Genomic DNA, 15,264 nt, shown 5'->3' on the forward strand with positions numbered 1-15,264 from the left:
GACGGCGAGTCTTAATTCCATTTACATCCATTTTCAGGAACCAACAACACGTACAGCATTTATGAATCTCCTTTGTTATACTCTCTCTTTTTTTTTTTTAATCCTATCTTCCTTCCTTTTCTCCTAAGCTTTATTTGAACACTTTCCACCCTTGTTATTTCGCCTGCTTTCGGAAGAGGCCATGATTCGATTTGGCCTTTGGTTTTCTGGAAATCGTTGGGTCAACAATTTCTCCATAAGTTCATAGATGACAAGAAATATTTTCGGGATTTTCTTCGTTATTATTCAGGGCACGCGAGAACGAGTTTTAGAATAGCCGGTGAAGAGACATCCCAAAACAACAAGTAAAAAAATAATCAAAAGGGGCGAAGGGAACGAGTACTGAATTCTACGATGTGAGATTCTTGATAAAGCTTTATCTGTAAAATTCATCGAACACACCATATATATATATATATATATATGTATGTATGTATGCATACATACATATATATTTATACATACACACACATTATATATATATATATATACATATATATATATATATATATATATATATATATATATATATATATATATATATATATATATAAATACCCCTGCAAGTACTGTATATGTTTCAAAACATAATGGTTTGGTGAGATTAGCGTTTTTCCCGGGTCTGTAATATTAATCAACTGGACGACCAAGGAAGCGTGGAATGTTTGACATTAGTCAAAATATAGTAGATGACTTTGAATATGCACCATCGTTATAATGCGATCTGTTATCAGTAATACAAAAAGTAATTGGCATCAGCATCTTTAATTCCCTACTTTAATGAAAACCAGTTTAGTCAACTGAAAGAAGACAAGTACCGATGCGCTCATAAAGTTAATTCAAATTTCTCACGTGAAGAAGTTAAAGCATATTTAACAGTTGCTCACAGAAACTGAAATCCCTATTGGATACTGAAAGAACGCGGAATGTGAGATTTGTCAGGTGGCTAAGAGATAGCAACTTACAACACATTTCTTTCCAGTTGCTTCTTTATGTTATAAATAGAAAAAAATGAAGTTATGGCAATAGACCGCTTTACTTTTGGAAACAGAGGCTTCTGATATTCCTCTAGCGAGATGATATAAAAATGAGCTTCTCGTACCTTAAGGCAATACTACAAAAGATGACGATTACGTCCCTTATCGTAGTTAGAGAAACTACCAAAGAGTATCTCAGTACCACACAATTTTGTAAACAAGACCGACATATTTATACTTGTATTATTATTATTAAATATCATCCTATCTAAACAAGTTAATATTTACATCTGGAATCACAAAACCGATAGACGTGAGATGACGTATACGCAAATTCTAAACATGATGGCGTGCAAGACAGGATAAGAGGAAGAAATTTTGTCTCGGAACTATTTTTCCTCTGCCTTTGAGACACATTGAAAGTCTGCCCTGAGAGCTTCAAAGAAGATTAGGCTACACGAGAATAATAATGTGCATAAGCGAAATTTGGGAAAGGGAAAGGGAAAGGGTGGAGCATTAAACTGAGCCCTTTGAAACGTCAGTAAAAATGAGAAAAAGAAAATAATAATAATAATAATAATAATAATAATAATAATAATAATAATAATAATAATATTATTATTATTATTATTATTATTATTATTGCCCTTTGAAACGTCAGTAAAAATTAGAAAAAGAATATAATAATAATAATAATAATAATAATCATTATTATTATTATTATTATTATTATTATTATTATTATTATTATTATTATTATTCACAACAAGAATACATTCTTTTTGAACAAGCCGAAAGGCCAAGAACTTCGACAGCAAGCTTCTACAGAATATAATGCATCGAAAACGGAAATAACTAGAACGGTATATAAATAATTAAGACTTTTAACAGTGACTGACTTGGGAACATAAAATGATGAGAGAGAGAGAGAGAGAGAGAGAGAGAGAGAGAGAGAGAGAGAGAGAGAGAGAGAGAGAGAGAGAGAGAGAAGTTGTGTTAAAATATAGAACTACTACAGGACAACGTCAATCGATAGATAAGAAGATTTATGAGTTGAATTTTATGAAATTTAGGCTGCCAAGCCAAGCACTGGGGAGTTTTTGAACAAGACAAAGAGATCCAGAAAATAAAGGAGATAAATTACAAGGATTTGAGGAGTGAACTGAGAGAAGACACGACAGTTGCACTAAGAAGCAACAGTTAAGAAAGTCTGGACAGCAAGACTGAACAAAGAATACGCAAACGAAGCTAAAGTAAAAAGCATTAAAAGCAGTGGACGAAGGTACGCTGCAAACATCCTTAGCTAATGCATACAGTGAACTACGTAAGGTGCACTGACGACACTGATTTACCATTGACAGATCCCATCAAGTCATGGAAACATCAACAGCAACGACGCAAGAACCAGCACAGATCTTAAAGGAGTGGATACGGGAGAATGTACAAGAATCGCGACTGTTGTAGAAATTCAAGAAGGTTTAAAGACAAAATATAAAAGATCCCAAAGTAGCTATAAAAGACCAACTGGATGACGGCTGGATGTATTTGAAAAATATTATTTATTAAATATTTTTAGGGTATAGCATAAAAAGACCCGATCATAAAAGATGTCTAATCGGTATATTCACCGGCGAGATCAGTATGAATCTATGAATGCAATTCCTTTCACATCAGACGTCCTAGTTTTATTGAATTTTATCATAACAAAAAAATCGGTAAGGAAAATGAATGGAATATTTTAAGAAGGACTTCAAGAGGTAGAAGTGACAATGTTTTTTTTTTTTTTGAGGAACAAACAAAATGGTATCCCAAACGCAACAGTAAGGAAAGGAGATACAATAGCAAAATGTTAGGATAATGGTGGCGTGGCTGGCGAGATATTAAGACTGAAACAGAAAGAGTAATACACTCTTTGGGTCTTTGAAGTTAATCATTAATCATTACTGTGAGATATACATACAAACACATCTTCTGTATAAGTGTACGAAGGTTCTGACACTAAGCAAGTTTTCTGCACATGGGTTTATTTTTGAGTCATGAAATATAAAAACTGACACATTGGTGGCTGCTGTCATGTTTTCTTCTCGAGTTACCCCGTTAAGTAAATTATTTGCATGTCTTCATATGTCTAGCTTTTTTTCGATATTTTCTTCAGACTCCCATAGCTTCCATATGCAAAAGCACGCCTACCAAAATATGTGCAAATACATGTATCGACATATATCAACATAAAGAGCAATCACATACATACTTCTTCCACATTCATAATACTTAACATTACAGTCAGTTCTTCGTATCCATTTATAATAGCTAATGAAATGCAGGTGGTACACTTACTAATCTGTATTTAATTTTATGACTGAAATACTGTAACTTGCATCCAAGAAAATAACACTGGATTTCAAATTGTCCTAGTTAAGGGGATTAAGGTGGTAAATGTAACAAAAGTATTACCGCGATTTTATCGAAATATAAGTGCCCCACAAACCAACATGCACGCACAAATCAAATGCCTCACCCGTAATTCATCAATTATGACTAAAAAGAATTTCATTGCAAGAATTTGTTCACAAATCTACGCAATCATCTTGCCACGTTAAACTGTAAATGCTGCAACCTGTCACTGACGAATCATGGGAAATTATTTTGCAGCAAATACGCCTATATGCGTGCGTGTGTATGTATATATGTATGTGTGTATATATATATGTATGTATATATCTATTTCTATATTATATATAAATGTATATATATCTATTTATATATATATATATATATACAATATATGTATAATATATATATATGCCATATATATATATATATATATATATATATATATATATATATATATATATATATATATATATATATATATATATATATATATATATACAAGAAAGATAAAATACAGATAAATAACCAGATAGACAGATACAAAGCAATTCCCTAATAAGAAAAACGTTCATACCTTACGACACAAAAAACAATTATAAGTGAAAAAAAAAATCAGAAAAGCGGAAAGGTTTCCGCTAAGGCTAAATGAAAACAATGAACTATCATCTGGGGTTTGTGTCCTCGGAGGAAGAAAACTTCAAGCCATTTTTACCTTTGCAGCTGCGACAGTTCTCTTCCAGGATGAGGTGCTATCTCATCATCTCGGGCTCTACTCTTCAAGGAGATAGAACCCACTGCAAGTTCTTTCTTACTCTTGCATCTCTGCTTCTGGAGCGTTCTTTTAATTTCCCATTTTCTCGCCACCCCCGAAATCCAGTGACTTATGATCCATTACTTACTGTTATCACGACAAAAGCTGTGCTATTTTTTTTAGCAAAATATAAACACTGCTATTGTTTTCTAAAACTGGCAACGGTTTTTGTCATAGTGATGCCGGCAGGAATGGATTAGTTCGACAACCATTTTAACAATATGTGCAGTGTATGAATTAGCTCATAAATCTTTATGTGAATTAGTTCATAAATTTTTTCTAAGTAGTTTTTATTTATTTAGCAAAAGAAAATAATGTTGGAACCTTGATACTGGCTCAAGACCAAAGGTGACGGAAGCTTCAGTAGGAACACCCAAAGACTTTTAAAATTTTCCTTCAGTGCTGAAAGTTGTCAGGAAATTTTGAAGGAACTCGGAGATGTTATATATTTCAATTAGCGAAAATCTAAAGCAAATATCAATGATTTCAAATGCAATGTAACTGCAGAAGGCTCAATGGTGCTTAATCTTTCCATAGGTTCAAGTGTTCTGGAATCTTCTACTGGTTCGAATATTTAGGAAACTTAAAGAGACCCAAAGTGTTAGATATTCAATACTTTCAAGTTGTTGGAAAGAGCATAGATGCAATACCTAGGAGACACAGGTAGATTTCAAGGGCTCAAAATCCCAATGGTATTCAACGTAATGAAAACTCAAGATTCTTGAAAGGTATCAGAAGTATCTACGGACAAAAAAAAAAATAATAATAATGGACTCATCAATAGGTGCTGTAAACAGCGGTAGATTTCGAGGGGATGGAACCTTCGAATTATTTTAGGAGGGTTTGAACACTGAACTACTTCAAAGTAATGAAAACGACACTAAATTCAGTGTGTCCTAAATCAACAGCTTCAAAGTACTGGAACCGTCAGTAGGGTCGAGTGCATGGGAAACTTCAGTATACTCAAATGTTTTGGAAACTTCAAATGTTTTGTACACTTCAGTGGGATCAAGCGTATTGAAAATGTCAATTGTCTTACTGGAAACTTCTGAAGGCTCACATGTTGGAAACTTCAATTTGCACACATGAATAACCAATCAGTAATTGGTGACTGTTTTTGGCGTTACAAGTAAAAAGTCCAGTTGTCAGAGTTGCAAAGTTTCCTAATGCTCTATGAAACCAAAACCAATGAGCATCGAAAACATTATGTTAATAATACACGAAAGCTGGGGCACTAGAACATCAGACCATACCAAGATCATAACTTCCTGGACCATCAGTCATAAAAGAATCCACAAAACTAATGAAGCACCCTTTAAAAACTGTCCTTAGAAATGTAAATAAACATCTAAATAAGACATTATTTTCCTAGTCAAACGAGCGGCATTTTAAAACAATTTAAAAGCACCGTCAAATGCTAGCAGCAGACCAACCCGCACGACTTTTAAATAAGTATATATTGTACCTCTATACCATAAAACATTTAGTGAAAACGCATACGGTAAGGTGAACTTGAGCTTAGCTCTTCACGCTCATCTACTTCCTAGCGAAAACTGCCCAAAAACAACAAAAACAACAACAACAACAACGAAAGTTCATTAGTACCACTCGTTGTTCTAAAACTTGACGTAGTAGCAAATTTCCTGCTAGTCTCATCCAACGCCCTCAGTGATATTGGTGAACTTCGGACTAAGCATCCTCTGGAAAAAAAAAAAAAATCCGTGTTTTGTCCTTTTCCCTTCATTTCTTTTTTCCTGGTTCACTGCATCTAAAACAATTTAATGTTTTTCTGAATTATTTTTATGTTCAGTCAGGATCCGCTACAATGAAATTTCCCTTACTAATTCGCCTGGTACAAAGGATTTAAAAGGCGCTAGCACATCGATAAACTTTTACTCCATTTCCATTCATAGAGCAACTAGAGATAAATACATCTTCCATGGGTTGCTTTTTAGGAAAAAAGTCTGCCTGGCATAAGAGTAACGAAGATAAAGGTAACTACTAAATCAAAATAGAATTTTTTTTTTTTCGAGAAGAGAAAGGTACAGAAATCAACAAATCTGAAAGTACGACTGTTTGAGCCAATTTGGTAAAATTTCGAAGCAATTATAATTCACTGAAACTGTTCAGAGGCTGAGCAATTTAAGGAGTATCGCGAACTTCTATGGCAAAATGTCAATGGAGACTTGGGAATGATAACAATTATTCCTGTAGGCTCAAAGGGTTAATATTAAATTTGACAAAGGTCAGATAAGACTGGATATTTTTATAATATCCGAAGAATCGTTGGTATATTTCCTTTTTCCTCACAAGGCCTTTTGAAACTTACTACTGAAAATACGTTTTGTGGTTATATGACACAACTGGGAAGCTATCTAAAAGCGGTCAACGCGCAAGTCCGGTCAATCCTAAACATTTTGAAACAACCGAGTATCTTAAGAAAACGCGCTTAAGAACTACAGCTGAGCTTTTCAAAAAGACCCTCGGCGCCACTGACCATCTGACACACACTGTATATCTAAATATATATATACACATATATATACATATATATATATATATATATATATATATATATATATATATATATATATATATATATATATACTGTGTATATTATATATATATATATATATATATATATATATATATATATATATATATATATATATATATATATATATATATATATATGTATATTATATATATATATATATATATATATATATATATATATATATATATATATATATATATATATATATATATATATATATATATATATATATATATATATATATATATTTAAAATGTTTGCCCACTTTGAATAGCTGATCTAAAAAACTGACATCTGTTTTCTCATGATTCCACAGTGGCCATGAGCAGGTGAAAAAATAAAAAGTCGACTCAGCTTGCAGAGCGACTGTTTATGCAGCAACAAAACTGGTGTAACACCTAAAGAGTCAAAATAACAATACTAAAACCGGATCAAAAGATCAAACAAACAATAAAAATTATTATTAACGATATCCAACGTCAACGCAGTCATTAGCATCGCTGGGGACAGAAGACCCCTGGGAGAGCAACGCCATAATACTCATGGCAGTTCGGTGAAAAAGTTCCGAGCAAGACCGAATTAAAACCACGTAAATGACTCTTAAGTCAGAATACGCTCACAATCACCACAAAACACTGCCTCTGCTACTTCAGTTATGGCAGATATTTCTGAATGGAGTATATAAGGCTTCTGAGAAAGCGAAAGCTCGCCTGTTTAAAATTAACGGTCGTGTTCAGCCGAGCAAAAGAATCCCTTTGCGCGCCCAAATCATGAGCTACTTTACTCGCCCACACTACGCGTTCTCTTTTCCCTTCTCTATTCCTTCCTTTCTCTTCATCCCTCTTTGCGTTTCGTACCTCCGCCTCTTCCTAACATTTTCATTTAACCTTCCTTTTTATTTTTCCCCCTTTACCAACTTGCCTTCTCGCTCTCTTCCTAGAATCACGCATAATATAGTGAGGAAGTAAATGTCTGAGAACATAGAAGGGGGGAGGAAAGGCAAAGTCAGCGGAGAGACAAGTTAATCCTGACCTCCCGAAGTGTTAATCCCATACTCCCAAGGTATAAATCCTCTCCTGGTACGTGAGTAATCCTAAGATCCTACCTGAAAGAGCTTCACCTACCTTCTGCTGAGGAGACGCCTCCGAGGCACCCCCTGTCACAGTGATTTTCTCATGCCCCGATACCTCTCTCTCTCTCTCTCTCTCTCTCTCTCTCTCTCTCTCTCTCTCTCTCTCTCCACCTAGATCCTCTATCGCCTCCGTACCCACCCAATAAACCCACCAGCCTCCAACCAAACTCCTTCTCTCATCCAAACATCGCTTTATTCATTCCCACCACATCTCCACCTTCCCACCCCACCCAACCCCCCTTCTCCTCTCTTACATTAAAGAAAAAATCAAGAGTTGTTCCGGGTTCCTATTACAATCCAACCAACGAAATTTTCCCATTCGAAATGCAAAAGGTGTTGATGACAGACCGAAGTCAGAAACATTCATATATGCTGCAGAAAACTAAATCGTGATGTGCCCTAGTTAATAAAGAAAAGATCTTGCTAGTCCTCGACAAATCATCTTAATCTCCATTGCATTGCCGCATAGGACTTGTTCTTTTTCGCAAAAGAGCAAGTCCTATGAAGCAAGATCGATCATAAGGCGACTCTGATTTCGTGCTTGGATGATGTACCTTATCACTGACTTAAGCCTCTGTGGTCTGATTCAAATATAATTGATTTGACGTGGAGTTTTAGTGACAATGCAAATTATCAGGAAAGTATATTGGCAGCGTTGGTTTCCCAAAATTCATAACATTTTACGTATGGGTATTCAACTCATTCATGTAAAATGTTTTGTCAACATTTACTGATTTCACGTTCTTCTCGGTCACAATACCAGGAGATCCCCTAAGCAGTACCAGACGAAGTGAAGAGTAAAAATATAATCAAACTGCACAAGCGCCCGCATTCACGCATGCAAGCATACACACACACACACACACACACACACACACACACACACACATATATATATATATATATATATATATATATATATATATATATATATATATATATATATATATATAAATAGAAGGTTTATTTATATGTATTTTGTCAAGCTTTCGTAACAGAAGGTTCATTTGATGCTATAAATAGTGGAAAGTTACAGGTGTCTTATTTTCACCTTGAATGCTATATAAATGTAGTGCAGTTTTATTCAGACTTGGACATGACCAAAACATTTTGGGCAACTAGACTCCAACTTTTAGCTTTACTAGTGCAGCTGAATGGACATATATATAAATATATTTATAGATATAATGATATACAATATTTAACTTATTACCCAGTGATAGTGACATATATATATATATATATATATATATATATATATATATATATATATATATATATATATATATATATATATATAAATGTGTGTGTGTCACTATCACTGTGTAATAAGTTAAAGATTGTGGAACCGATTTCGTCTCCAGAATATTTCAGCTGCCTAGTAAAACTACTATTGGAGTCCTAGAGAAATTCACCTTTCAGGTCAGATACTGAATAATTTTACACTGCATTTATAGCATTGAAGGTGAAAATAAGACACCTGTAACTTTAACACTTATTCTTAATACATCAAGAACAGCTTTCTGTTAGAAATGACAAAAACCTTCTGTTAGCAGCAACCAACCCCCTACACAATGCACCACTACTCTACCCACTTCCTGGATATCAACAAAGGTCAGTAACCCATCCCATCTAATTAGCACTTTTCTGTCTCCTATCCATTCTCTCCACCACATCCAAATTGTGCATCATTTTCACTAACCGTTTGTCCTTCATTCTCACCACGTGATAAAACGCTCACAATCACCGCAAAACATTGCCTTTCTTTTTATCTACGGCTCTTACAGTTTCAACCCACCTTACTCCACATATAGTATTCAAACTATATCTTTTTCTTCCATTTGTATTCTATTTCCAATCGCCATTTCCATAATGGAGAGTTGCTCCAACAATACCTGCGGTATTCAAGCTTTTCTTTTCATAAGCAAATTTATTCTCTACCAAGTCTTTTTTCAAGGCTCCTGCTGCTTTCTTGCTGCACCTATTCTGTGATATCACAGTATATATACACAAATTATTCTCATGCGTTCTTCCACCACCTATACTAATATTCATTAATGACCCATTCACCATTATTCTTAATGATATCCACTTAAATGTTTTCCGCAGCTTCTATTCACTATGACCAATTAACACAGTATTATCTCCAAATGCAACCTACTCCACACTACCTTGATAATCCCCTTTTCCCCTCCAAAAGAAAAAAAAGTGCATCTTCTGTCTGTTTCCTGACTTTTCTAATCACTTCGACCATAACAAGATTCCACACCCAGGGAAACAAGCCAATCTTATCTCAGACCCACTTTTAAATGTAACTAGTCACTCGACCGTCTGTATAACGCAAACGTTGCTTTTATTATGAGATTTCTAGTCGCTCACAACAAATTACTTTCTGTTCACTACACGCTCAACCTCTTTTGCATTAAACCCTATAAGTCACTCAATCTTTTTCTAAGCACATGTATGCAACATACAACATTTACCTCTCATCCCTAAACTTCTCACTGTTTCATAGTAAACATTTACTCCACAATTCCACTGCCATGCCTAAACCCTATCTGCCTTGCTCATATTAACCCTTCAGATATGTCCTATTCTCTTGATCTTTCTTTCAATCACCGATATCACATTTCCATTATACAAAAAAAATAGTGATTCCATTCAACCACATATCAACCCTTTAGACATTCTTGTCAGTCAATTAGTTACTTACCACCATATTGCAGCATTTTACTCGTAATCAAATGAACCTCTGAACCTTTGCATTTTCCAACCTTTCAGGCACTCTCCTCACCCAATAGACACTTGCACTGACACTCTCAAATTTTCATTACCATTCCAGTATCATTCCTCTAGATCCAATAGCGTGACTCTCACCAATCAGAACTGTAGTTTCATCCATTTGATCATGATACTTAGCAGGGCTCTGCCCTTGCAATTAACAGAGTTATAAAACCTTCAGATTGCGGATGAGATCCACTTTGCTATGTAATACATTCGTGGCCCTTCATGTGATAAAAAAAATGTTAATCCTTAATCTCTACATTATCAATACTGGCGCCAAACATTAACAATTGCATAAGAATTTCTAAAAGCCAAATCTGAAAGCGTAACTCACCCTTACATGCCAGAGTGCAATCTTCGTATCTAATAACATCCCTGAGATAGAGATGGACTGATTTACGATTTTTAGGCAAACGAAGAATGGCATCTACCTTAGCAATGACTGAAAAGCCCAAAAACATTCGGTAGATATAGACAATATATTAAGGTTCCCTTTCCAGTTTTCATGAGTTGAAAAGACCATTACGGCGATTAACACTCATAAATATAATTTTCTCTCGCTTCAATGACGCACTTTATGAAGGCTGTTTTCGTATGAGATGACATATATATATCGAATAAATTGAGTTCTAAATTATGATTCCAACTTTAGACCCTTATATCTGAGAATGTTAATTCAACTTAAGGCAGAAATGGAAAAAGAATAAAACTGAAAATTTTTCATTGTTAATTGTCCAAATTTATAATACTGAGAGAGAGAGAGAGAGAGAGAGAGAGAGAGAGAGAGAGAGAGAGAGAGAATAGAACTGAAAATTTTTCATTGTTAAATAATTGTCCAAATTTAAAATACTGAGAGAGAGAGAGAGAGAGAGAGAGAGAGAGAGAGAGAGAGAGAGAACTTCTATGCAGCAAGACGAAGAAAATATTCTTCAGTCATCAAATAGCTTTATTCTTTATGTCTTCATATCAATGAATTGAAGAAACGTCTCTATTGACAGTGGTTCTAACAGATTTCCATTTTTGTCATTTTTCTCATACATGCAACTTTAAATTCAATGCAACTTTTCAATGAAATGTGGGAAGGGGGGTGGGAGGCTAATTCGACACGCCGGAGTCCGTTGCACAGGTAAGATTAATAAAGCGAAAACGCGAAATATTTTTCAACTCCGCTTGGTATCTCCGTTTTCATATTTTTAATATGTAAAAAAGTAAATTTTTCCGGCGCTTTAATTCTTTTTTGGGCGAGTTGAAAAAAAAAACAGTTTCTCTTGTCAGACTAAGCTGGCCTTGTGCCAACAACGGCTCCTACTCACACGACCGCCCCCATAATCTTAAAATTAAGATTTACAAATAAATAATTTTTTGTATGCTGAAAATATTTATCAATGAGGATACTTTTTACTTGAATAAAAGACAGATATTTATCAAGAAAACAGATCAAGCTGGAACTGCGCTAGTGTGACATCGTCCTTGCACAAGCACTCCATAACTTCAAAATTTATAAAAATAAGTCATTTTTTCTTGTACGCTGATAATATTTATCGTTGATATTACTTATTGCATGAATAGAAGACAGATATTTATCAAGATAACAGAATTAAGCTGGAATTATGCACTCCATATCCTTAAGAATAAGGTTTAAAAATAAAGCTATCAAGATAACAGAATTAAGCTGGAGCTGACCACTCCATAACCTTAAAAATAAGGTTTAAAAATAAATTAAGTTTTCTTGTACGCTGAAAATGCTGATCGATGAAACTACCTCGTACACGAATGAGAGGCAGATATTTATCAAGAAAACTTATCAAAGAAATAAGCGAAGCGAGTCAAATTTTCTTCCTTTATAGTCGAAAATGAGCTCTCCCTCCTTCCTTGCCCTATCGCTGCCAACCACAACATCCTTTTCGGAAAATAACGTACATTTTCCCCGGGGAACTTCCGTCCGCCTATAGAGTCAGAAATAACCATAAAAGACATCTCTACTGCAGCCGGAACAACTTTGTGCATGCTTGTTATTTCTGTTAGAACACGAATTATACACGAAAGCCACTGAACTTATGATATATATATATATATATATATATATATATATATATATATATATATATATATATATATATATATATATATATATATATACAATATCATATTATATTTGTATATATACTGTATTTCACGATGAATTAATGCAATTATTTAGTTATAAAACCTTTGATACTTGTAAGGGAGATCTAGCCATTGATGCTGTTCAACGCATGTCTTTCCTTTAAATTAAAATCAGTTGATAATAGTCACAAACTATAGTAGCTTTATACCCAACGAATTACTGAATCCAAATCACAACATTTCCACAGTAATTCCTTGACTCTGACTTCGTATTATAATTATTACAAAAAGATTAAAAAATTTTTCTTTCTTCCAAGCAAATGGAAGCACTAGTTTACAGAAACATTCACACAATTCCTGATCTGTTATCCACTGGATGATTAAGGATCCACACACGTGCTTTTATCAAAAGTCATTCACACTAAGAAACATGAGCTATAAATCTTCATTTCTCGGAATGTCATAGGCGTTTTACTAAGCGGTCTCAGCGCTCTATAAGGACGCATAAACATTCGAGAGGAGCATTCTAATCTGATATTCATGAAAATAGCGGATATCTAGGGTGGCTTTCCCTTCGCTACTATATACTAAAGGAAACATAAAATCTTCCCGGTCACTGGACACCCCAATTTTACATCGAAAGAACCACGCATAAACATTTTCCCCTTTGAATTTCTTATAAAGAGGAGGACGGTTACAACTTTGGAATATTCTATTTAAATCCTAATTTTTATCAGTCACACTAAATACGAAAGGATCCTACAAGTATTATGTATGCTTTTGATAAAATAATACTGTTAATATGCAATGATCTTGCGTAGTTTCGGGTATATTAATCTCAGATGTTTACGCTCTGTAAAGCAAAGGAAAATGTTTTGGAGACATTTGGGAATGGCCTGACCGTTGATGAATTACACATTGCTTAAACGTCGTCACATTATAACTTGAACTACGTTTGTTAGAATCCTGTCTAATGCTTCATAACTTTCATGATCACCAAAACATCACAACTCCGTTTAGGAATCTAAACCAAATGCTGTAATTTGTTTTTAACATCGTACTTTAATGCTGTCCTTATGGATTACGAAATAATATTCCTTTCTTTCAATAATCTCTGATGCTTCAAAGTACTACGACATGGCATCCATGTCTTAGTCGACAGAGAGCCTACGCTCCTTCATTTTCACACCAGTAAACATGAAGTTTCACGCATTCAGTTGCAAACTAAGATGAAGTTAGCTTATATGCGGAGAATATTGCAATGCTGAAGAAACAGACATGCATGCAAGATTCAAGATTTGCAAATATTGAATTATAGAACATATAATTCTCCGATGATTCACTTCTTTTACTATTCTCTGCGTAGACAAAATTCTTTGATGAGCATTCCGAAACCAATACGAATTTTATACATCAAACTGCAAGTCTTCATACAACAGCATTATGCCATGAAATCCTGAATATGAAATACTATGCAGACGAAGTGAACTATTAACATTAGTAACACATAAATGGAAATTCTGTACCGAATTGGGACATCAGTAAAAGAAACTTCTGAACATCAATGTGGCATTGATATATCCAGTTCTCTGACATACACAACAATACTGGGAAACGCATATTACAGTATGAACCTCAGCAAGGTAACATTAAAAAAATATCTGAATTATAATATAAAATATAAAAAATTCTAACCTCATTGTGACCTGAATTAATGATCTTTCACTAATCAACAAGACATCCAAGCCTCACTGTAATAAAATATTAAGACTGTGTGCTTCAGTATGGCACTATTGTGTGAAACTTTAGACTTTTTATAAAACCTTCGCGATAACCAAAGCAAGTTCGTCAGCAAAATATGTAAATCCCAAGATAGCACTTAAATTATGACCCTGAAAATGGCCCGCATATACTGAAATTCCGAGCCTCATAATAGGACTCTAAATTTGCATATGATCTTAGGTAAGTAAGGCGAAATTCCGTAACTATAAATTATACCAAATGACAGAAATTCTCAATCTTAATATGAAAGAAGGAAACCAAATTATGCATCCTGTTACGACACTCATGACCAGAATGGGATGGAATGGAATATTGAGTTTAGGCTAAAGGCCAAGCACTGGGACCTATGAGGTCATTCAGCGGTGGAAAGGAAATTGAGAGTAGGCAAGTTTGAAAGGTGTACCAGGAGGAAAACCTCGCAGTTGCTCTATGAAATAATTGTTAGCAGAGGGTGGATAGCAAGAAGGAAGAAAGATATTATGAATGGAGGTACAATAAAAGGAATGGAAGGGGTTGCAGCTAGGGGCCGAAGGGACGCTGCAAAGAATCTTTGGTAATGCCTACAGTGCACCCCCATGAAGTGCACTGATAGCACAAACCCCCTACGGGGCTCATGACCGAAGACTGAGAAACGCTAACGTATTTCACCAAAATTTTACGAATTTCCACTTAGAAGAAAATT

At 34.5% G+C, this 15,264-nt stretch overlaps 1 long non-coding RNA gene across 1 annotated transcript in view; it reads right to left on the reverse strand.

The window, feature by feature from the left end:
- LOC136834291 (uncharacterized) overlaps positions 1–15,264 on the reverse strand; it is an 88,868-nt gene that overhangs the window by 67,888 nt on the left and 5,716 nt on the right. The window lies entirely within an intron of this gene.

This window comes from Macrobrachium rosenbergii, chromosome 53 (genome assembly GCF_040412425.1).
Source record: "Macrobrachium rosenbergii isolate ZJJX-2024 chromosome 53, ASM4041242v1, whole genome shotgun sequence".
NCBI classification, from domain to species: domain Eukaryota; kingdom Metazoa; phylum Arthropoda; class Malacostraca; order Decapoda; family Palaemonidae; genus Macrobrachium; species Macrobrachium rosenbergii.